We start from the raw sequence: 22,126 nt of genomic DNA, 5'->3' as shown, positions 1-22,126 counted from the left end.
GCCTGAGTCTTTTGTTTCTTGAAAATAACCAGCTTAAAATGATCGATACCCCAAAAGGCATATTTTGGGGTGGCAGCTCTGATCCCGCTCAGTGTCACAGTCACTCGTGAGTCTCACTCTTGTATTGTTACTTTTTGTGCCCGGATGTGCGCCTTAGAGATAAATTTTTTATCATTCTTGTCTGAAATGTATCTTAGGTCATTTAACTTCTGAATTAAAAATCTCATTCTTTTCATGTTGGACGATTCCTATTACCCCTTGTTCTTGTTTGGAATGTGGAAACTGAAAACTGAATAGTCATTTCCATTCAGAAATTATTAATTCTTTCAATTGGGAAATATAATTACTGATAGTATCAGAGAAAGATTTATGGCAAAAGAGAATTCTTTTTCTTCCCCCATGGTGTTGTCTTTGCTTACATGTTTAAAATGTGAATAAATAGTAAACACAAAAGATTTTGCCCCCTTAATCCATATATATTGTATCCATGTTACAGGAAGGAAAACAGTAACATCTTTTGTTAAAATCAAATTCAGTTTCTTGTGCCTCATGCATACATTTTTTGGTTGTTGTTAAAATAATGGATTCTTTTAATTTTATTTAAATGTACCTAGCTTTAGGTTTCTTTCCTCTGTTGTGCACCCAGGATCTTAAATTTCAAATGTTGCCAATGTTTGAAGATTAGCCACCAAGTGGAAACATTCCATCAGTGAGGCCCCTATGAAAAGAGTACTTAATTTCTCCCTTTGGAGACGACCAGAGTTAAAGATAGTATGCCATTTTGTACATCTGGCTATATATATAGACACAGGAACTGCAAGATAGTTAAGCTATAATCCTGTAATATGTTTTACATCCATTTTCTTGTTTTCAGAACTTTAGTGTTATAGGTGCTTTTTAAGGGAAAAATGTATTGGAAATCTTCTTTGAAAACAATCAATTCAGTGAAATGATATTTTTGTTTCTTGTGGAAGGCCGTCTTCCTATGTATATTTTATATAAAGGGGTTTGTAGACTTGGCTTGATTTTATATTCAAGATGAAATGGTGCTCCCCAGGGGGGGTGGGGGAGCTTGTAGACAGTGACTCAGGTCTGTAATTAGGTCCTGCTCTCCGCACCCTTGTTGACTTGAAAGTGCTGGCCATAGACCATTTAGTCTGGGAAAGCAGTCCATGAATCATCGCAATTGGCACAAATTATCCGGAATGCTACTAAACGTTTTCTACTCTCTCTTCTGATTGAGGGAATTAGGAAGGGAGGCTTCTTTGAGTTTGAAAGTACCCTAGAGGGTAAATACACATTTGTGCAAGCAGATGTCTTCCCTGGATAGAATGAAAGCTGTAGAATGTCTGACATTTGCAAGCAGTTCTGATTTCGTGGGTCCATGTTGGAACAATCGCCCTCCCTTTGTATCCTATCCTTTGTGAAACAGTGGTAACTGGTGCCTGTTTTCCAGCTCCAGTTTGTTCTCTTACCCAGTGTCTCTTAGAAAGGGCTGTTTTGCTACCTGAAGCTTCAGTATAACCCCCCACACACAGCACAATTGAGGAAGGAGGAAATTCTAGAAGTTTACGTTGTATCTATTTTGTTTCCGCCAACTTGTCCCACTCATCAGTATCTCTCATATGTAGGATGGAATTTTGATTTCCTTTTCTTCCCTTTCTCAAAATGGTTGCTCAGCAGACTTACTAGACCTACTAGGCACCTGGCCATGAAGAGGGTGAAAGTCATTTTTTGTTTTCACTCAATAATAAGTTGACTTTATTTCAGTTTATTGTATAGCAAAAATGTTAAATAATCGTATTCATTTTGAAATGGAGGACCTAAGTCATTTAGGAATAAAGGGAAAATGAAAATTCTTCTTAGATAGAAAGGAAACCTTAATTTGTTTTTTTCTGTTGGTTTTTCTCTGATGGTGCCTTAAGAGTAACGTCCAGCACTTAATGTTACTGTGTCTGCTCTAAAGAGAAAAAGGCAAGTGGATTTATCCACTCTGTAGCAAAAAGACCAGATTTTCAACTTGTAATGTGAGTTGTCTTTTGAACATGTGGATAAATATTTATTTTCCTATTGGAATATATGTGAGGAGACCTGTCAGATGAATGCATCGTTTTGATAGGAAGTAGAAGGAAACCGCAGCTCACTGTGTAATTTTGTGTTTTGCAGGCCTAACTAGTATTTTGTGCCTGTGGGTAGAAGTGCATTAGGTTGTCTTTGTGCATTTACGCATTGCTGTTCATTAGACGTTGTCACGTTCAGTGGAATTGTTGAAAATCAGGTGTTCAGATTTTAAAATTCTTGTTAGCACATCTGCTGAGTTAAGTTGAAAGATTTAGAGTGAGTTTCAAAGAAACTGACTAGTAAAGTATTTCATATCATTGAATAACCTTGATAAAATTCCATATTACACAGTGAGTCAAGCTCCTTTCCCTGCTATAAATCATCAAGACCTTCATATTAATGATTTAGGCTGTGGTTATAAAGAGTTCACTACTGTGTTTCCCTGAAAATAAGCCCCAGCATGATTTTTCAGGATGACATCCCCTGAACATAAGCCCTAATGCGTCTTTTGGAGCAAAAATTAATATAAGACCTGGGAAACACTGTAAGAACTGTGATCTTGTTTGTCTTAAGGACTTGATTAGTCACCAATTAACCACTCACTTAATCTCCTTTTGCAATTAGGAGCCAAGAGACCATGCATGCTTCAGTATCAAATACAAATTGCCCACCCTTATTACCTTAGTTTGCATATTGTGTAAATAATTGGGTCATTAGCCAACACCTAAACAGAAGAGTATGAACGGTTTACCTTTAGGGGCAATTTAACATCACTTGATGGCTTCTGGATTACTCTGTGTAAATTATTTCTTCTGTGGCTGTCAGTATCTCTTGTTAATGGGTGCAGTGATTGTAAGTCCTCAGTCAAGAATTCTAAAATTCTTAATGAGTGTAAAAATATCTGAAGGAGTTTCATGTTTGATTCAATCTTATCCCTCAATAGCAGATGCTTTCTCACTGTGTAGAAATGGAATCTCAGTTTTTTCAGTGAATGCTAATCCCTGATGAAAGCTTCCCATCCTTAATTAAAAAAAAAAAAAATTTATTCTCAAACCAATTAAATAGAATTGGTTTGGTCTGTAGGGTTAGGTGCCCCCTCTGTAATCTAGAAAGCTCTGATCAACAGTGTGTGAAGATAGACCAGCTGTCTCTATTTCTGTCTCAATATTTGGCCCCATTCCTAAAATTTGATGATATCCCTATTGTGTTATTACATAGTGACCTCATTTTCAAGATGGAAACACCAGTGTATGTGCATTCACTGCAAGAAGTTAGAGCTCTTTGGTTGTAAAGATCCAGGCCAAGGTGGCATTCATTGTTGCTGTAATTTGATCCGTTAGTTTTATTTTGCTGATCATTTGGGACAACATCTACTCATTTGTATTTGTTTGAAGCATCAAGAAAATCTCATTTAACATTCCATCCCGCAGCACATGTAAAAAATAACTTTTATAAAAATAATACACACTTGTGAAAACGTAGAAAAGCAGATAAACATAAAGATGAAAACCATCTATAATTTTACCATCCAGAGGAGCTGTTATTAACATGGCTAATAATGTGTTCTCAGAGAACACGCAGCACAGCATTAAAGGGGGAGAAGGGGACCGCACACCAACTCTTAATAAAGGACTGACTAAAAGTGGTGGCAGCCGAAACTCTTAAACACGTATATGTGGTACGTGTTCAAGTTAACCTCTTCTAAACTGCACGTATTTATTTTTGCAGGTTGTGACCATTTATTTCATCATAGGATAAGGAGAGAGCCTCTTTAAAGAGAAGCTGGGCTTTGGCCTATTCTAGTTAACTTTTATTTCCAGTGATTTCTAGGGATACAGTTTCCAGTGTAGGGTGTATTTCTCTACGTAGCTGTGAGGGTTGTTTTTGTTTTCAAGTGAAGGAGTCATGTAAAAGAAGCTGCTATATAGGAAGAGCAGACAAATAATATACTATTAAAAGAAATGACTCCTGTTCCCCTAATTTATGAAAGATAGGAGAGAAAAGTCTGGTGACCAAAGGCTGTGCATGGTAATTCTCAAGGGATAACAGAAGGACAGAGTCCCTGCTGGATTGGTTTTTGTTTTTGTTTTTACTATGACGTGTCTATGCCCAGCCACGTTCCGTCTGATGTGCCTCTTCTCTCTGCTCCTCTCCCCTGTTGGAACAGCTCCACATAACTTACCAAGGCAACATTACAAAACTTTCGGAATTCTGCCCTAATGCAGGTCTCTGATTATCCCACTGCTTGCTTCACTTTGCAATAACTTGGGTTATTATCTGGTTTTCAAATCGTAACGTCACAAGGACTCAAGTTAGCAGCAGATATCTCCCTGGACCTGAAAGTATTTGTCCTCTGTGGTGTTCTGATAATTTCTGAGTGTTTGTTGGCCTCCTTCTCTGAGGCTGGAACTGTCTCGGTGTGCCCTAGCCCTCTTAGCTTCCCGCGGGCTTCTTTCATGCATCTCTCCTTCGCAGAGGCATTCTCTGTGAGCAGTGATGTACCTCCACGAGTTGTCCAGTGATGACCCCCACCGTTCCGTGTCCTGAAGCCACTGTGGTGTCAACAGAGCAGATGATGAGAACTTTGTCCTTTATTCTCACTTCCAAGAGTTGTTTTAAAGGAAGCCTGCATTTTGTGGTATCACTCAGTTTTGGCGCTGTGTTAGTTTAGATTTTAGCCTGGAATTCTTTCGGAAACTCCACCCTGGACGAAAGTGAGGATGTTTAAAAGAATGTGTTTCAGCAGCTATTAATAGAAGAACAGATCACTGCCGTGGAAGATTCTTCGGTTACAAGGCAGCACCTTGCTGGATTCCACTTTTGTGACTAGAATCCCTTCCACTATATTAGGCAAATATTGCCAAGTATTGGATTATTTTATGTTTGTATTGTGGTAGTGAGTGTTGGAAAATACTCGATCTATGCTTCATTGGTGTCATAATATGTTTTTGGTTTTAAGTATCAAATTGAAATATCTTAGTATTTACATAGTTAACAAAAGCAAATTTTCATTTGTTTACAGAATATTGCCACTAATAAATAGTAATCCTATCTTTCCTGTCTGTCTTACTAACGGGTGGCATCATAGGACACTTAGATTTTGCGTAATCATGTTCAATAGTTCTTAACTGTTGTCTTTTTATCCACAGTGTTGGGGTTGTGTATTAGTTGGTTTTCTTGCATAGTGCTCAGATTTATTTCAGTAAACTATTCTCAGCCAGAAATAAAGAACCCTCTTTATTTATTTACTCCTTGGACTTTTAACAAGTTACTACACTTAATCTATCAGTGGGTTACTGATTCTGTGAAGTTTACTACTCAGATGTAAAGACAGCTAGACAGGTTTTTTTTGTTTTTGTTTTTAGATAAGAAACCAATGCCATCTCTTTTTGGAAAGTATCTGGAGAAGTTGTTTTTAATTGGTCTCTCAATCCTCATTCTCATTCTCATTCCTTCCAAGTGGGCTTTTCCCTATCTCCATATTCTTCCCTGTTTTTAATGGGAAGGAGAGAGAGAGAGAAAGACAAAAGGAGAGAAAACGATGAGCGTTTGACTTTGTTCTAAGTGGAGGCTGGAAATAAAATTAAGTTTAGGTAAAGAATGAAGCAGTGGACCTGATCTAGGAAGAAAATTAGAAAAGAGTTCAAGTGAGGAATTTGTGGTCTAAAAATACAACAGTAGATAGCAATTGCTGACTCTGCCATTACTCCTTTAACTGTTTTTTTGTTATTTTTGTTTTTGTTTTTGTTTTTTGTTCTTGTTGACGTGACTCACACCAGGTAGCTACCATTTCCTGGCCAAGGTCTGAGGACAGCTTTTCAGCAAATAGCTAACTTGTCATGTTTTCCCCCATAGTAGATGCTCAGTTAATAGAAAGTTGGACTGATTTGCTAACTTGTTAACTGCAGGAAAAAGAAAATAGGCTCATTCTTTCCTTAAAATAGCCATTCTACTTTTCAACTAGATGAATTACTCTTTCTTTAATTCTGTGAGGAGGCTATGAAATAAGTTGAATACTGTTTTTTTAATCGAAACTTCTTCCCTACTGTTATAGACCAGGATCTCTTTATCTCTAGAGGAGTGAGAAGTGGCAGAAGTTATTCCTCTTCAAGTTTCAAAACAAGAGTGTACCCTGTTGTCCAGTTCCCAGAGAGGTGATTTCCAACCAGTCTTACATTCCATTTTTTTTGGTATATCAGTCCTGTGCACATTTGCTGAAATAAAATTTTGTCCTGAAACGTTGCCATTCTTTGACATCCCTGGAGTCTCCTAGCGGTGGTATGCAACCACAGTTGGACTCAGCACTGCCTTAGGGATAAGCCTTTCACCTGGTTGGGGACTGGCATCTTTCGCCTGGAGCGCAGCAATGGGGTGTGGACGCTGGAGCATTTCTCTTCCGCTTTCTCTAGTTTGCTCCTCTAGGTCTCTCCATCCTGATTACCAGGTTTCTACACTTCATTGTTAGGGTCACTGTCTTCCTGTTGTTATAAAATAGCAGCAGGGTCATGGTGCTTTTTGGAGTTTGTGTCTGTTTTCTGGTATTTCTGGATACAAAAGAGCAAAGTAGGCCCATTCCTGTATGTCTCCATACTTGAAAACAACCAAAAGGGAAAAAAGGAAAGGAAGAAGAAAAAAGAAAGAACAAAAGTCTGGCTGAAGTAGCTGCCATCTTTCTTTCTCAGACCCCCTTTTATGGGGTATGTGCACCACGAATGCAGTCTTCAGGGGTGCTGCATTCAAACTTGGGAGAAAACACGGTGGTCTACAAAATAGCTTCTTGGTTACGGTTTCTCAGCTCAAGAGAAGATGCGTTTATTTTGGTTTTTGTTAGTTTTTCTTCCTCCCAGGACAGAGGGCTGCTTTGCTTCTCCGGTGACCTTTGTTAGGCCACGTGGTCTGTTTGGTGGCTTGGCCCACTTTCCCAAACGAGATAATGAACACCAGAGTGCTCTCTCGTAAACTGTAAAGTGTCATCAAAGGGAGAGGGTATTGTCATTCCTGTCGTGCCCTGCTTGAGTGGCTGACTGTAAATATTCTCTGTTTGGTTCATGACCTCCATCTGAGAACCAGCCGTGCTTTTGACAATCCCATGTCCAGGGAAGAGCTGGATCTTGACGAGGTCAGCTTTTACCTGCTTGGACCTTTTGCAAAAAGAAACACTTTGCACATCAAACAAATGTAGCCTATCTTGAATTAAAATGGGTTCATGCTATTGTATAACATTTACAGCTGGAGGAGGCCCTGTCCTTTTTGTATGGCAGTAAGTTTCTCTTGGCAATGACCATGAAGGTCCGGGCCACAGAAAAATAACTGGTTTTCGTCATTCCTATTTGAGAGTCTCACTATCACTTCTCATTCAGTGAGAGGACTTTTTCTCTGACAGAAAGACTTGTAGCCTTTGTTGCGCTTTTATATAGAGTACTGCTTTTGGGGGCGGGGTGATTTCCCTCTTTGCCCTCAGGCTTTTCAGTTTGCACAAATTGATATGAGACACTTCTCTCACGGAGAGATGTGTGCCCTGGCCTACAGAAAGTATCACTTGCAAGGACTCAGAGGGGAAAAAACACGGCCTTCCCCTCTCTCCTAGAGGAATTAGAAAGCAGAACTGTTGTTTGTTTTAAGTCCCCAACCCCTATGGATGAAGAGATACTGCTGCTTCTGCCGCAGACGTCACCTGAGCGGGCGCCTCATTCAGTGGGACGGGGCCATGTCACCTTTGGAAACAGGCCCGACAAGGCTTCTGCACTGGCAGCAGCACCTGGTCACAAATGCCTTTTGTATTTTATAGTTAACCTGGGCTGACCCTATGAGGAGCCCTGCAAATACAGTATCACGGAGATTTGACATGCCTTGTAGCTGTCCAATAGTTTACATTGACAAGCCTGTTGGAATTGCAGCAGCACACGAATCGCTCACTGTCAGCAGCTTGTTCCGCTCAGGGGAAGCGGTCGGCTGATTGCTGCCTGTATTGTAAGGCGGCCTGATTAGAGGACAGAGCCTGAGCTCACGGTGTCTGTTCTTTCCTTTCCAGTATGTACTGAAATCAAATTCTGTGACAGGCTGTGAACAAGCTGACTCATAGAATTTTATGTTAGGAATTTTCGGATTTTTGTAAAGTATGGTATGGTAGGTAGCTAGGACTAATAAAAAGGTATCCGTTGTCTTGGAAGTGATGCCTTTGTTGAATAAGAATCTTCGCTCATCTAAGGCATCTCCTGTTTATTGGTCTGTGACATCTCCATTTTAAGGACAAGTAAATAAAGGCCCCGGTGCATAATGATTTATTAAAAGTAGCAAAACAAGTCATTTAAAGAGCAGGAAACAGATGGGCCCTTGCATACTTTCTAGAAAAGTTAATCCATGTTGACACAATGCATGTATACATCATTCAAAAGAGAGATTCTATTCTTTTGCCAGAGATTCTCTCATTCTTTTAGGCTAGAAGTATAGCCATCATAATGGTTCTCCTTTCAATACATTTTCCATGGCATGGCGCCAAGGAATTAAAACATCTAAGGATCCGTCGTAATTGATTGGTTGTTAAGAGAGAGGAAGGATTCAAAGACTGCTTTTAGGCAAGCCCACCTTGCTAGAGAATAAACCTCTTCCAATACCCAAATTCCTTCATTTCCTCTCTTCCCCATGCTTAACTCCACACTGTATGACCTCCGTCTCCTTTCCACAGTTAACCTCTTTGTCCTGTCCAACCTGTCGCCCCTCTCCTTCTCTAGATCTCCATCCTCTAGTCATGTCTTTCCTTTCTCTCCTCCCCTTCATCTCTTCATGCTGTTTCCTTGCCTCGAAACATCCTTCGGCTCTTTCTCTCTCCAGGACAAGTCTTCTCACTGCCCCCTCCTCCCTCAGATCCCTCTTCTCTCCTTGTTTCCAGTGTGGGGAAAACAAAAGGAGGGGGAAGGGGAAGCGTTACTCTATCACTCTTTTGATACCTTCAATCTTCTTAAATTTTTTTTTTGAGATATACATGCAATAAAATGCACAGATCTTAAGTGTTCTTAAGATTTGTGTTTCTAGTTATTGGCTGTTATGAATAAGGCTGCTGTAAGCATTCTTATAAAGCCATTTTGTGGATGTATATTTTTATTTCTCTTGGGTAAATAAATGCCTAGGGATAGAATTGTTGGATCATAGCGTCAATGTATGTTTTACTATGTAAGAAACTACCAAACTGTTTTCCCAAGTGGTGGTGCCACTTTATACTTATACCAGCAATTTAGGGGGCTCTAGTTGCCCCATGTTCTCACTAGCATTTGGCAGTGTAGGTGTTAGGTTTTTGTTGTTGTTTTAAGTTTTAGCCATTCTGGAAAGATGAGTGTGAAACAGTATTTCATTGTGATTTTAATTTGCTTTTTCCTGATGACTAATGATTTGGGTTGTTTTTTCATGTGCTTGTCGACCATTCATAGATTTTTTTTTTTTTTTACAGTGTCTATTTCAAGTCTTGAATAGTTTTTCTCAATTATTATTGAATTATCTTTTTATTGTTGATTTGTAAGATTTCAGGTATATATATTAAAACACATATTTAAATAATAAATTCATATATACACATTTAATGATATCTCTTGATGAGCCAAAAATTTAAGTCTAATTTATTATTTTCCATGGTTAATGCTTTACTGTGTTATCTAAGAAATCCTTGCCTGTCCAATATTGGGACTATCCTTTCCTATATTTACTTACTTAGAGATGCTTTAGGGTTTTGTCTTTTACATTTAGGTTGATAACTAATCCCTACTTTTTTAATATATGAAATAACTGTTGTATGTGTAACTATAGAAGGATTTTTTCTTTCTCGTATGTACACCTAGTACTGTTTTTTAGAACGACTTTTCCTGTTGAACTAAGTTGGTGTCTTGGTTGAAAATCAATTGTCGGCATAGATGTGTGAATCTGTGGGTTCTGTTCTGCTCCACCGGTGTCTCACACACAGTCTTGAGTACCTTAGCTTTATAATGAGTTTTGAAATCAAATATGAAGTTCCCCAACTTTTTTGTTGTTTTTCATGATTGTTTTGATTATGATGGATCCTTTACACTTTCATATAAAAAACGTTTCAGTTGTTTGTGTTTTTTTTTTCCCCATAAAAGCCTGCTCGATTTTGACTGGGATTTCATTTAACCTGTTTTTCAATTTGTGGAGATAGACATTTTGATAACACTGAGTCTTCTCATCCACAAACCTCTCCACTTAATTTCTCTCAGCAGTGTTTTATCGTTTTCAATATAGAGGTTTTCTACATTTTTCATTAGATGTATTAGATTTTTTATGCTCTTGTAAAAGTATTTTGAAATTTCATTTGCAGTTGTTCACTTGTTAGTATAGAGATGTGTAATTGCTTTTTGTATATTGACCTGCAAAACTCCTAAATTCACTTGCTAGTTCTAAATTTTGTGTGTGCGTGTGTGTGTGTGTGTGTTACAGGGTTATTGACCTACAAAACCATGATAGATGTCTGAATAATGACAGCTTTACTTCTCCCTTTCCCATCATCATACTCTTTTTAAATTTCTTTTTCTGGCCTTACTGAACTAGCTAGAACTTTCAATGTAAGACTAACTAGAAGTGGTAAGAATGCAATCCATGCCTTATTCCTGATCTTAGGAAAAACGTAGTCAATGTGTCCTTGTTGTTCATATCTAAATATTTTACACTGTGGCTTCTGCTCTTAAAGCTCTGTAATTTTTTGATCTCCTAATTCTAAGTACACAGTTCTCAAAATACATATTCCTGGGATTTACTTTGCTTGTGACATTACTGCATTACTCTTTTCTTTTCTTTTCTTTTTTTTTTTTTTTTTTGCCTCATTTTCCAAAGAATGGCTTTTTTCCTTTTTGGTTTGTCTCCATGAAAATAGCTTCTTCTCTCTTCCTGGCTTTTCTTTTTCTTTCATTTATTCTTATATCAAATATTTATTGAGCAGAAACTATGCCTGTACTGGTGTCTGAGGTCATACACATTGATGAGACCTGGACTCTGCCCCAAAAGTGCTCACCATAAAGCATGAAAAGTTCTTTGAAAGAATGGATGGTTCAGTTCCTTGGACTTCCCTGGAAGGGATGGCTGTGTCACTTGGTTTGTGGTCAGAGAGGTGGCCTGCTAGAGGAGCTAATAATACTGCCTCTTTCCTCTGCATGTGCAGTCACGCAAGATTAGGGTTTGGCTCTCCTTTATTCCTCTGCATGTAGTCACACCTGTTCTCAGTGGTATTTATGCAATTTCCATGGGCACTATTTCCAAATCCAGCCAGAAGTGTGCTTGTCAGAATTATACTATGGTGCTTATTGCTTTGTGTCCTATGTGGGTTTTATGTAAAAAATAGCTCCTCCCATAGCTCTTTAGCACTTGATGGTAGTAACTTGCTTGTCTTTATCTTTAGAGACTGTAGAATTTTACTTGCATCAGAAACTCAGAAAATTGTTTTTGAATAAATGAACTCATTGAAAACCTTTGTGTTTTTGTTGTTGATATGTACCTTATATTTCATTACCAAATGGAACTTTTATTAATTATGAAAATAATTTCAGGATGTATTAATTCTCTCCAGGATAATTTTTTGTTGAAATAGTCCTGTGGAGGGCTCCTTTCCCTCCGAGCTGCTGGCAGTGGATGGTTCTCTGGCTTGTTACTGTAGGCAGAGCAGATTCTGCCCTTCCTTGGATATAGTAAGTGTTCCTGAGCCACACTTCTTTTAGATTTCTACGTGGGGTTTTTCATTCCATTTCTTCACCCAAACTGTCTGTTTCTCTCTCTGTCATAATGCCTCTCTTATTGAATAAGCTTTGCTTATTTTGGTAAAGCCATAATGACATCACAGAACACATTTTTAAAAGGAAGTACCAACTGAGGGTTAATGTGTTTTCAGATCATTAAATTATAAAGCCATGAATTGTGTCTTAATGCTAATGGAATAGATACAGGTAGCATTGTTCAGTGATTTCACTTGAATGGAGGTGAAGCAATTAAGCACATTTTAAAAATAACACAAATTGGATTACGTGTTTCTTGTTTCAAGAAAAGTTATGTTACTTAGTATCCATGAAATGTGTCTGTATAGCTTTACATAATACCAGAAATCTATAAACCCAATTATGTAATGAAAGGTCTACTGTCAGCATTTTATTCACTGAATTACAAAATTTAAATTATTTAGAAAGATAAAGAAATTACCTTTTATTACTGATGGATTTTACAATTTATATCCATATAGAGCGGAATGGATGATCATAGAAGGTAGTTATATACCAAATAAAATCAATGTATATGATTGTGTTTTATGATTATTTTTTAAAATGCCCTAAAAATGCCGTTATCCACATTCAATGAACAGGAGAATCAGTGATTTAATTACAATTTACATTATGGTGTTTACATTTCTAATATTCTTATGTTGGGACTCAAGTCAGGCCACCCCAAAGTATGCCACAGTGGCATATTGATTATTTTGCATTAAAGTTACTTGAGAAACAGCCAGTGCAAGAAGGACACTCTGACCCCCTGAAAGCAGAAAATAAATCTCCCATGTGAAAGGTATTCTCCTTGCACCAGGTGGTAGAGAGACATTCTTATCACCAGAGAATTCAGGGCAGAAAAGCCTGTATAAGCAAACTTTCTTACTTTACTAATTTACTACCCCAAGCTCAAAGTCTGCTTAGATTCTTCACTAATTAAGTACTCAAGCCTGCATTTCTTTGACCTGTCAATTCCTCACAAATTTATTGTTTCTTTGTCTAAAAAGTATAAAAGCTGCCTGCCTTGGTCATTTCTTTAAGTCCTATATCTATGAGACCTCCGTATATGTGAATTAAATTTGTTTTTTTCTCCTGTTAATCTGTCTTGTGTCAGTTTAATAATTGGATCAGCCAAAAGAACTGTGAAGGGTAGGGGAAATTTCCCTCTCCCTGATACTTAATTAAAAATGAAATAAATTTGGTATTCAGTATAAAAAGTGAAATGGAAGGCACAGTTATACAGGTAACTCCAGTATAACACGGGTAGAGAATTGGGGAAAACCCTTGTACAACACGGCATCCTAGAACACGGTTTCACTCTAATGCGGTTTGAAAATTAGAGAAATCCCCAAACAACACGGAGCGTATAAGGGCTTTTAAGAGCAAAAGATGTCTCATTTGAAATTAGGGAAATCCCTGAATAACACGGAACATAATAAAAGCTTTTAAGAGCAAAAGATGTCTCATTTGAAATTTTCCATTCGAGCGTGGATGTCATATCAGATTTGACTGCAGAATTTTAAAATTTATTACAATTTTAAATCCATTTTGTTCATGGAGTATTAAGTTCAGAGGATGAAAATATCTTGTCGAAAAGAAAACGCCCTCGGTTAATGGTGCTTTAGTAGTGATGGCGAAGAAAGCGTTATTTAATACATATTAATATGTTATACTTTTGGTGAAAATTGCTTTAATAAAGATATTTCTCTTAATTATAAAAACATAATAGTATGTTTTTTGAATTTTTGGAACCGAACCCCCTTTTTTGTACTAGTTCTTTGTTTCGTACAACACAGATTCGCATAACACGGCAATTTTTAGGAACCTGACAACCGTGCTATACAGGGGTTACCTGTATAATGAGATACTGCTTAAACTATTTGACCATGAGCAATTGAGCCTTACTCTTCAGAGGTTATTATTACTGTTTTTCTTTTTAAACTCAAGTCTGCTTTTTTACCCCCTTTACATTATAATTTAAAATGCTTCACTTTTCTTAAATGTAATGAGTTCAGAGTGAGTCGGCATGTGAGTAAGTTATTCAGATTTGGGACGGCCTTTGAAGGGTAAGCACAGTGGCTCCCTTGGCCTTGTAGCGCCTCGCAATGGAGAGTCCATCAGCAGATTGGGACTTACTATCAGGTGTAATTATTCCCATTAATTGCTTCTCTCTGAACTTCCACCTTTTCAATTATCATCATCTTTTTAGGCCCAGTCTTTTTTGGTGAAAGATTTCTTTTTTTTTTAATGCCCTGAGTCGTCTTGTTATCTGTTGCCAGGTTGCTTGCCCTCGTGGGGAAGGAGCTGTCCCACAGGGGAGCCAGGTAAATTCTAGGTCCATTCCAAGCCCTAGGACTTCTTTTGATTATTTCTGATGTTTCATTTATTCTCTTCTTATCTCTGCCTTAGAGTGGCCAGGTAGAGTTGCTCTGACAAGGTCAGTTGTAAACATTTGATATTTTCTATTACAAGTTAACCAATGGGAAGGTTTCTATTTGAACAAGGTCACCAGATGCATTGTATTAATCCCCTAATTTTAATGGGCCATCTGTTGAGTCCTTGTGGTAATTGCTCCTTTTTTTGAATACCAGTGTACCCAAGGCTGTGAGACGGCTTTCCAAGGAGACTAATACACTAAACGGGAGGGCCCTCTCAACTGAAACCCTTGGAGAGTTGTTATTGTCCACTTATTTTCCTTCTGTATTCCTTTTCCTCAATTGTGAGAGTTTTTGATTGTGGAAGTCGAGAGTCATGCTTGTGGGAGATAATTTTAAAAAGGGGGAGTGAGATCGGGTGTAGAAAAAAGAGGCCAAACATTTGTCAGTGACAATAGTGGGATTTCTTTGCGGTGAAACATTGGAAAAGAGAAGGGCAAGGCTGGATATTGCTGTACATTTGGGCTCTTTTGTGACTCCGAGGAGAGGAGCTCCAAAGGGTGTGCTGGGTGCTAGTCAGAGCTGAGACTTGAAGCAAAATTGCTTACATAAGTCACCCAAAGCCTCTGAAATGTGCATTTGACTTTGTGTTTGTGATTTTCTGGGGCGATCTGGAAAGTAAGAATCAGAAACGAGGAGTCTTAAGTCTAAAAGGCAATGGCTATGTATTATAGGTGAAGAATTGGACCGAGGCAGACATCTTTAAGTGTATTATCTGTGACAAATACCACCTCTGTTCTGGACTCTCTTCACTTCTCTCCCAAGGTGATGTCATCTAGCCGTGACTTTAAATGGCATCCCTATGCCTCTGTGATTCCCAGTTCTGTATCTGTAGCTCAGATTTGCTTCAGACTGTATTTCTAACCACCTTTCTGATCTCCCTGTAGGTGTCTGTTAGGACCACAGAACTCTTGATTTGTATCTAAGGTGATCAACTCATCCTGGTTTCCCAGGACTTTCTTGGTTTTAACACCGTAAGTTCCACCTTCTAGGAAACCTCTCAGACCAGGCAAACCAGGATGGTTGGTCATCCTATATATAGTTCTTAAGCCTGTTTCTCTCCCAGTCTGAATTCCTCAGGAGAGTCATCCACCCAGTTGCTGCAGCGAGACAGTCAAGAATTATTCTTGATTCATCTCTTTCTAAATCCATCAGTATGTCACGTTTCTCAACCGCATCTAATCTATCAGCATGCTCTGTTGTCTCTACCTCCCCAAATACCCAATTCTGTCCACTTTTCTCCATTTCTGCCGATCCCACCTTAATGCAAGCCATCTGCATCTCATGCTGAGTCATGTCATGGGATGAGGCCATGGAACCCTGCAACTACTTCATGTTCCTCTTACCAAGGCCTCCAAGCTTCTTTACAGTCTGATGCCATCTGTCCTTCCTATCCCCATGTCCTCCCACCCCCACCCCCCACCTCGCACCAGCCACACTGGCTCTCTTTACCTTGGACATGCTAAGTTGGTTCATGTTTTAGGGTCTTTCTACTTGCTCTTTCACTTACCTGGGACGCCCTTCCTTTGAATAGCTGATTCCTTCTTGTCATTTCGATCTTCTTATCTTAAATAACTTCACAGAGAGGCCTTCCTTGACCAATCAGTTGATGAGAGTAGCTAACCAGCCATATTGACCATATTATTTTCTAATTCTCTTTTTCTGGATGGTACTTTTCACTGTCTGACCTTTACATTATTTATTGACTTGCTTGTTCTTGCTCTCCTCTACTAGAATGTAAGTTCTTCAAGAGTGACAGTTTTTCTGCTGTGTTGACCATCCTATCCCCAGCCTTTGAACAGTCACAGAGTAGGTGTTCAGGAAATACTACTAATTGAAGTAAAAAATAAATTTAATCACCTCAAGGCATCTAATTAAAACTCTGAGGAAAAGAAGGTTTTTGAGAGCTTTTTAATAAGCCAGGATTATTAAGTGGGAATTAATTATATGCTATATGTTATTATGTACTATACAATGTAGTAGTGAGTTTAATGCATTGTCATCCCTGTTTTGTGCTAGCTAAAAAATTTTTTAAAATCTTTCCAGGTTTATTTGCAAATGTATTTTCCCACACCCTATATTTCTTTCTAAGTTTATACATTATTGAATGGTGAATTCCCTTCCTATAATAGTTTTTAGACCTGTACCCTGAGTGCGAAAGTAGAACCATTGCATGCATCAGTCTGTGAAGAGTGCAGAGAGGCTGGGATCCTTGCTCACCTGCTTTGACCTAAGGGACTGTGTTTTGGAACTTGGGTTCCAAATAAATTTTTGCACTTTGGTGTTAAGGATACTTTTAAACCAGGGTCTAACCTTGGAACTCTGGCATTTGAGGCCAGATAATTCCTTGTCATGGAGGCCATCTCATTGCAGAATGTTTTGCAGTATCCGTGGCCTCTGCTCACTAGATGCCAATAGCACTCCCACCCCCCACCCCCAAGTTGTTACAACCACAAACGTCTCCAGATACTTCCAAATGTCCCCTTAGGGGGCAAAATTGAAACCCATTATTCTAAACCAGAATTATGTTTTCTTCTATGTTCTTTACATTGGGAAGTTACTAGGTAATTAAAAAAAATCAAGTAGAAGGCTGTTTGGTGGGGAGGAAATGCAGCAGATTTTAAAAAAGCTATTATAAGGGAAGATTGTTCATCTTACATCATTACTAAGTTATAAGAATCTATTTTCAACTTATGCCTCTGTAATGCCATGATAAGCTTTGCAATAGAAACCCTAAAATACTCTGAGGGAATTTGTTCTTTCAGTGTTTCTATATTTTTCCCCTGCTCCCATCACCATGGAGCTAAACACTTTGAGAGACATGTGAGGTTAAAAGCAGTAATGAGGAAAAAAATGTTTTCTTCTGCCTCTTTTTTATTCTCTGTAGTTCTTCCTTACCCCTTAGTCAACTGAATGGGATATTTAATTGGAATGTTTTAAAATTGGGTATCAAGGTAGGAAAGGCATGTTTTTCAGAGCAATTTTTTTTTCTTCCTGGAAAAAGCTAACATAATTTGGACAGACCTATGAATTGATATTCTAAGGGAAAATATACCAGAACTGTGCAGGGAGGGAGCCTTCTAGCTTTACGCGCATCAGAGGTCATACTGAATTGCTTAGGACACCTCTATATGTGACAGAATTTTTTTCATATAGGAAGCAAATATCAAAATGTGTGTGCTCATTTTTAGTGTTGAAATGACTGATTCTTTGAATAAATACAGTTCTTATTAGTTTTCTTAAGCTGAGACCTTAACACAGTATTTTGCAGGAAGTATTAAGTAATCAAAAATAGACTATTGAAGAATTTGAGTTTCTGAACTCCTTAGTAGTGGAGATGTTGGAGATTGGTAGGTGTAGCATCCTTGAACCAGTCATTTAATACCCGTAGGAAATGTGGTTGTCCTTTACATTTTTCAGGTCGGGGTTTTTATTTGAATTTCATAACCTCATCCAGTTATTGAGTTTAAGCCTTGGCCTGTTTGAATGGAACATTCTGCTCAGTGCTTTCAAATGGACCAAGAATTAATATCAAATTGGGGGGAAAAGTCTTTTTCCTGTAATATTTATGAATGGTAGCTTCTTCTATTGGCTTGTAAGACCACATACTAATAGGTTATTTCTGTTCAGCAAAGGTACTTTGGAGAATTCTTCTGTTTAAAATACTACATTTTTTTTCTAAACAAATTAATATCATTTGATACTATCAATTCAGTGGTGGTTTTGTTACCAAACTCAGGTTCGGCTCATAAGCCAATGGTTGAGAAACAAGGGTTGGGGGAGAGAAAAGTAGATTTATTCAAAATGCCGGCATTCCCGGAAGATGGTAGACTATTGTCTCAAAGACCATCTCCCCGTTCTAGAACGGTCAGGAGGTTTTATAGGTGCACAAGAAGAAGCACAATAAAGAAAAGGGGGAGTTAGTCATGTGACTCCTCTGGAGAACATCTCCTGGGGTCCGGTTTGTTCTACCATGGTTATCTTGAACCGGAGGTAGGGGTGATTCATATGTCATGTGACAAAACTGCGGTCCAGAATTGCAGCCTGGTTGCCCCTGTCCGGATGGCTGAGGGTTGACTCAGGTTCTTTCAAGTCAGCATCTTGCCGATTAACCAAATTAATGAGATGCATGTGCCTCAAGAAAACACAGTTATTGAATCAGGTAGGAGGGGAAGGAAACAGAAGAATGAAAGAAAAAATAAAAAATAAACTAGATTGTTAAATCTTGAAAAATACACCATCACCTTTGCAGTTTCACTGTGTTGAAACCTTCAAACATTAATTTCAGGAAGTTTAGATGCCTCATTTCTTTTTAAGCAGTGTTACTGCTTCCTTTTGCATGCGTGAAGACATGATATTGAATTTAAAAGTGGATGACCTTAAAGTAAACTATGGAATTTAAACATCAGAAAATTAATTGCAAAGATTGAAAAACAGAAAGTTTAAAAATTTATATCTGCTTTTGAGATATGGATTACTAACAAAAGATGCTCTTTTTTCTACCGCAGTAAGTCTTTAGCTTCTTACAGTTACTGCTGGTATGAAACATGAGGAGACGTTCTTGAGTAAAACTCCCCAAAGGTGACCTTCTGTTTTAAGAACTAATGAGTGCTTTTCAACATTTGTTCATTTGTATATTGATCAGAACAAAGATAATAGTTCACAAATTATAACATCCTCTGATTTTACTCTTATAAAAAAATTTTTGGCCCGTTTTTGGGTGTTTTGTTTCATGTTCCCCTTACCTCAGACTATCTTGCTTTTTATAATATTATGAATATCAACAGGGATGCAGAAAAGTTACTCTCTCTTAAATTTTTAATATTGCTCCTCTGTTTGGATGCATATGTAAATATACACACATCCATACACATACATGTGTATATATGTATGTGTGTATTTATTGTTTTTTCTGTAAAATGTTTGTATTTTCCTTTTGATTTTAAATTTAGCCAACAGATATTTCTAAGTACCTACCATGTGCCAGGCACAGTGCTGGAAGTATAGTGGTGAGCTGGTAGAGACCCTGCCTTCTTCGAGCCTTAGAAAACCTGTAATACATAATAGAGTGCAAAGGGAAAGATAATAATCATTATTAACATTACCAACCCTAAAACACTATTTGCTGGTGGTATTCTCCCCAGCCATGAATCTGTTACTGTTATTTGGTTTTCTCCTCTGTACGTCATTGAGATCATACTAACACACAGTTGTTTTTTGTTTTTTAATTTATTTTTATTTTTATTGGGGAATATTGGGGAACAGTGTGTTTCTCCAGGGCCCACAGCTCCAAGTCATTGTCCTTCAATCTAGCTGTGGAGGGCTCAGCTCAGCTCCACGTCCAGTCGCCCTTTTCAATCTTTAGTTGTGGGGGACACTGCCCACCATCCCATGTGGGAATTGAACTGGCAACCTTGTTGTTGAGAGCTCACGCACTAACCAACTGGGCCATCTGGTCACCCAACACACATAGTTTTTTAAATTTAAATTTAACATTATATTGTGTTTTATGTAATTAAAAACACTTTGAATCTAATTTTAATGAGTGTATAATACTGCATTTGTGGACAGTCCATAATTTATATAGTTTGGGGGTATTTAGGTTCTTTATATTTCTTTTCTATTGTAAATAATGCTGTGATAAACATCTGCATAAAATTTTGTCTTTTGGATTATTTCCTTAAGAAATTGTCACTACTAGTCAACTCAATAAGGCAATAAATGGAAAAAAATATCATTTCTCAAATGATTTGATTGTCTAACTAGAAAAATGACAGCGAATCATTGACTCTAATAAGAGTTCAGTAAGATTACAGGATATAAACTAAATAAACAAAAAATGAATAGCTGTTTAGTATGCTAGCAACAGTAGAGTATTAGAAAACCTGATTACATCAATGATCCTAGTCAGAATAACAAATGTTATAATGTACTTCATAAAAAAATAACAAAAAGATATGCAATGACATGCGGGTTTAGAGATTCTAAAGAAGGTCTAAATAAAGAGGAGCTATCTTCGTTTCCAAATGGGAAGACTCAATATTACAAAGAATTTAAAGTTCCCTAAATTAATTTATAAATTGGATGCAAAAACAAAACAATAAAACCAAGAGTGTTTGCCATGAAATTTGACAGAATGGTACTACAATTAATTGAAGAAGTAGAATTAACGGAGTCAGCAGGATTAAGTATAATGCTGTGATATTTGAGTTGGTGTGGGATGGCACACGGATAGAGAACACAGACCACCTCTCCTCTCAGAAGAGAGACCACAAGAAGAGACCTTCGTGTGCATGGGAACTTGTTTTTGACATCATGTTACAAATCTCTATGGAAAGAGCAGGCAATTCAAAAAGTAATGGGGGTGGGACAGTATGGTAAAAATAAAATTATATTCCTATAAATAAATTCTGGATAAATTAAAGACATACATTTTAAAGAGAGACTTTTAAACTTTTAGAAGAAAATATTGGAAAATATCTAAATGATATTGGATATTGGGAGGATTTTTTTTTGGGGGGGGGAATATTTTTTGAACAAAATACAAAAAAGCCCAGACTATAAAGGAGAATGATAAATTCAACTATGTTAAAAAATTGAAATGTGTAAGAAAATATACCTTAAACAAAGGTAAAAGACAAGCCACAGGATATGAGAATACACCCAGACACATGTGTCTAATGAAGGATTAATAGCCATGGTAAATGAAATCCTACAAATCAATAATAGAGAAGATAAAAAAAGACCTAGGAGAAAAATGGATAAAATATCGGTAGATAAGACCAATAGCAAGTTAAAATTCTCACTAGTTATCAGGAAAATGCCAGTGAAAGCAATAAGATAACATTTTATACAATCATATTAGTAATAACTTAAAGGCGAAGATGGGGCAAATGCTGTTTTTTATGTTACTGTTGGGTTATAAAATTGTTAGAACTGCTTTGGAGAGCATTTTGGTAGTATCTAATAATGTTTGCAAGATGCTCCAATGCAAAGTTTCATCAGTTCCCATTCTAGAGTCCCCTAGAGAGACTTTTACACATGTTTCCAAAGAAGATGCAGAAGGAATGGCCGTTCCGTCATTGTAATAGCAAAAAATTGGGAAATAACCTAGATTTTAATTGACAAACTCTAGTATAGACACAGAATGGAAAACATGCAGAGGATATTATGAAAGATCTATATCTTTCTGTATCATCATGTGTAAATGTGGAAGACAATTTCGCATGAAAAAACACAGTTGCAAAAGGATATGTTCCAAATGATTCCATCTGTATAGATTTCATAAACATACAAAGTACTTGTGGGAAGGGTGCATAGCATCTTTAGAGAGAAGTTGCTCTGAAGAGGCTGAGAGAAGAGTGGGATTGGAACTTTATATTTAGCTGTATTTGTATGTTTAATTTTTGTGATCTAAGGAAATTTGGTAGAATGTTAACATTTATTAAATCTAGATGATGGGTACTAAGTACGTTTTTGCAAATTTTGAGTATTTTATAACTGAAAGTTTTCGGTTAAGACTAATAGCGTTGCAGTCTTCAGTTAAATATGAGGTATGATCAAACAATACGGTGAATGTTTAAATAAAATAAAATTTATTACAGTAAAAGACACATTGCCATTAATCGCCCTCAAAAATACTTCCTCTTGCTTCAAACACGCTTTTCCCATCATTCTTGCCACTTTCTGAAGCAGTTCTGGAAGTCCTCTTTCGTGAGTGTCTGTAGTTAATGCTGTTGTGGCTGCTTCAGTGTCCTGAATCATTGTGATTTGAGGGAAGAGCCAGAAGTTGTACGATGCCAGATCTAGTGAATAAATAAAGTGGATATAAGGACACACCATTATGTTTTGATTTGCCTGAAATTGCCGTAACAGAAGCGT

At 37.5% G+C, this 22,126-nt stretch overlaps 1 protein-coding gene across 18 annotated transcripts in view; it reads left to right on the top strand.

The window, feature by feature from the left end:
* Positions 1-22,126, top strand: part of SIPA1L1 (signal induced proliferation associated 1 like 1) — a 347,617-nt gene that overhangs the window by 157,634 nt on the left and 167,857 nt on the right. The gene's annotated exons all lie outside the window — the stretch shown is intronic.

The sequence above is a fragment of the Rhinolophus sinicus genome, linkage group LG03 (assembly GCF_036562045.2).
Source record: "Rhinolophus sinicus isolate RSC01 linkage group LG03, ASM3656204v1, whole genome shotgun sequence".
Lineage (NCBI taxonomy): Eukaryota > Metazoa > Chordata > Mammalia > Chiroptera > Rhinolophidae > Rhinolophus > Rhinolophus sinicus.
The sequence above is the reverse complement of the archived record's forward strand: the minus strand, read 5'-3'. Positions and strand labels throughout refer to the sequence as shown.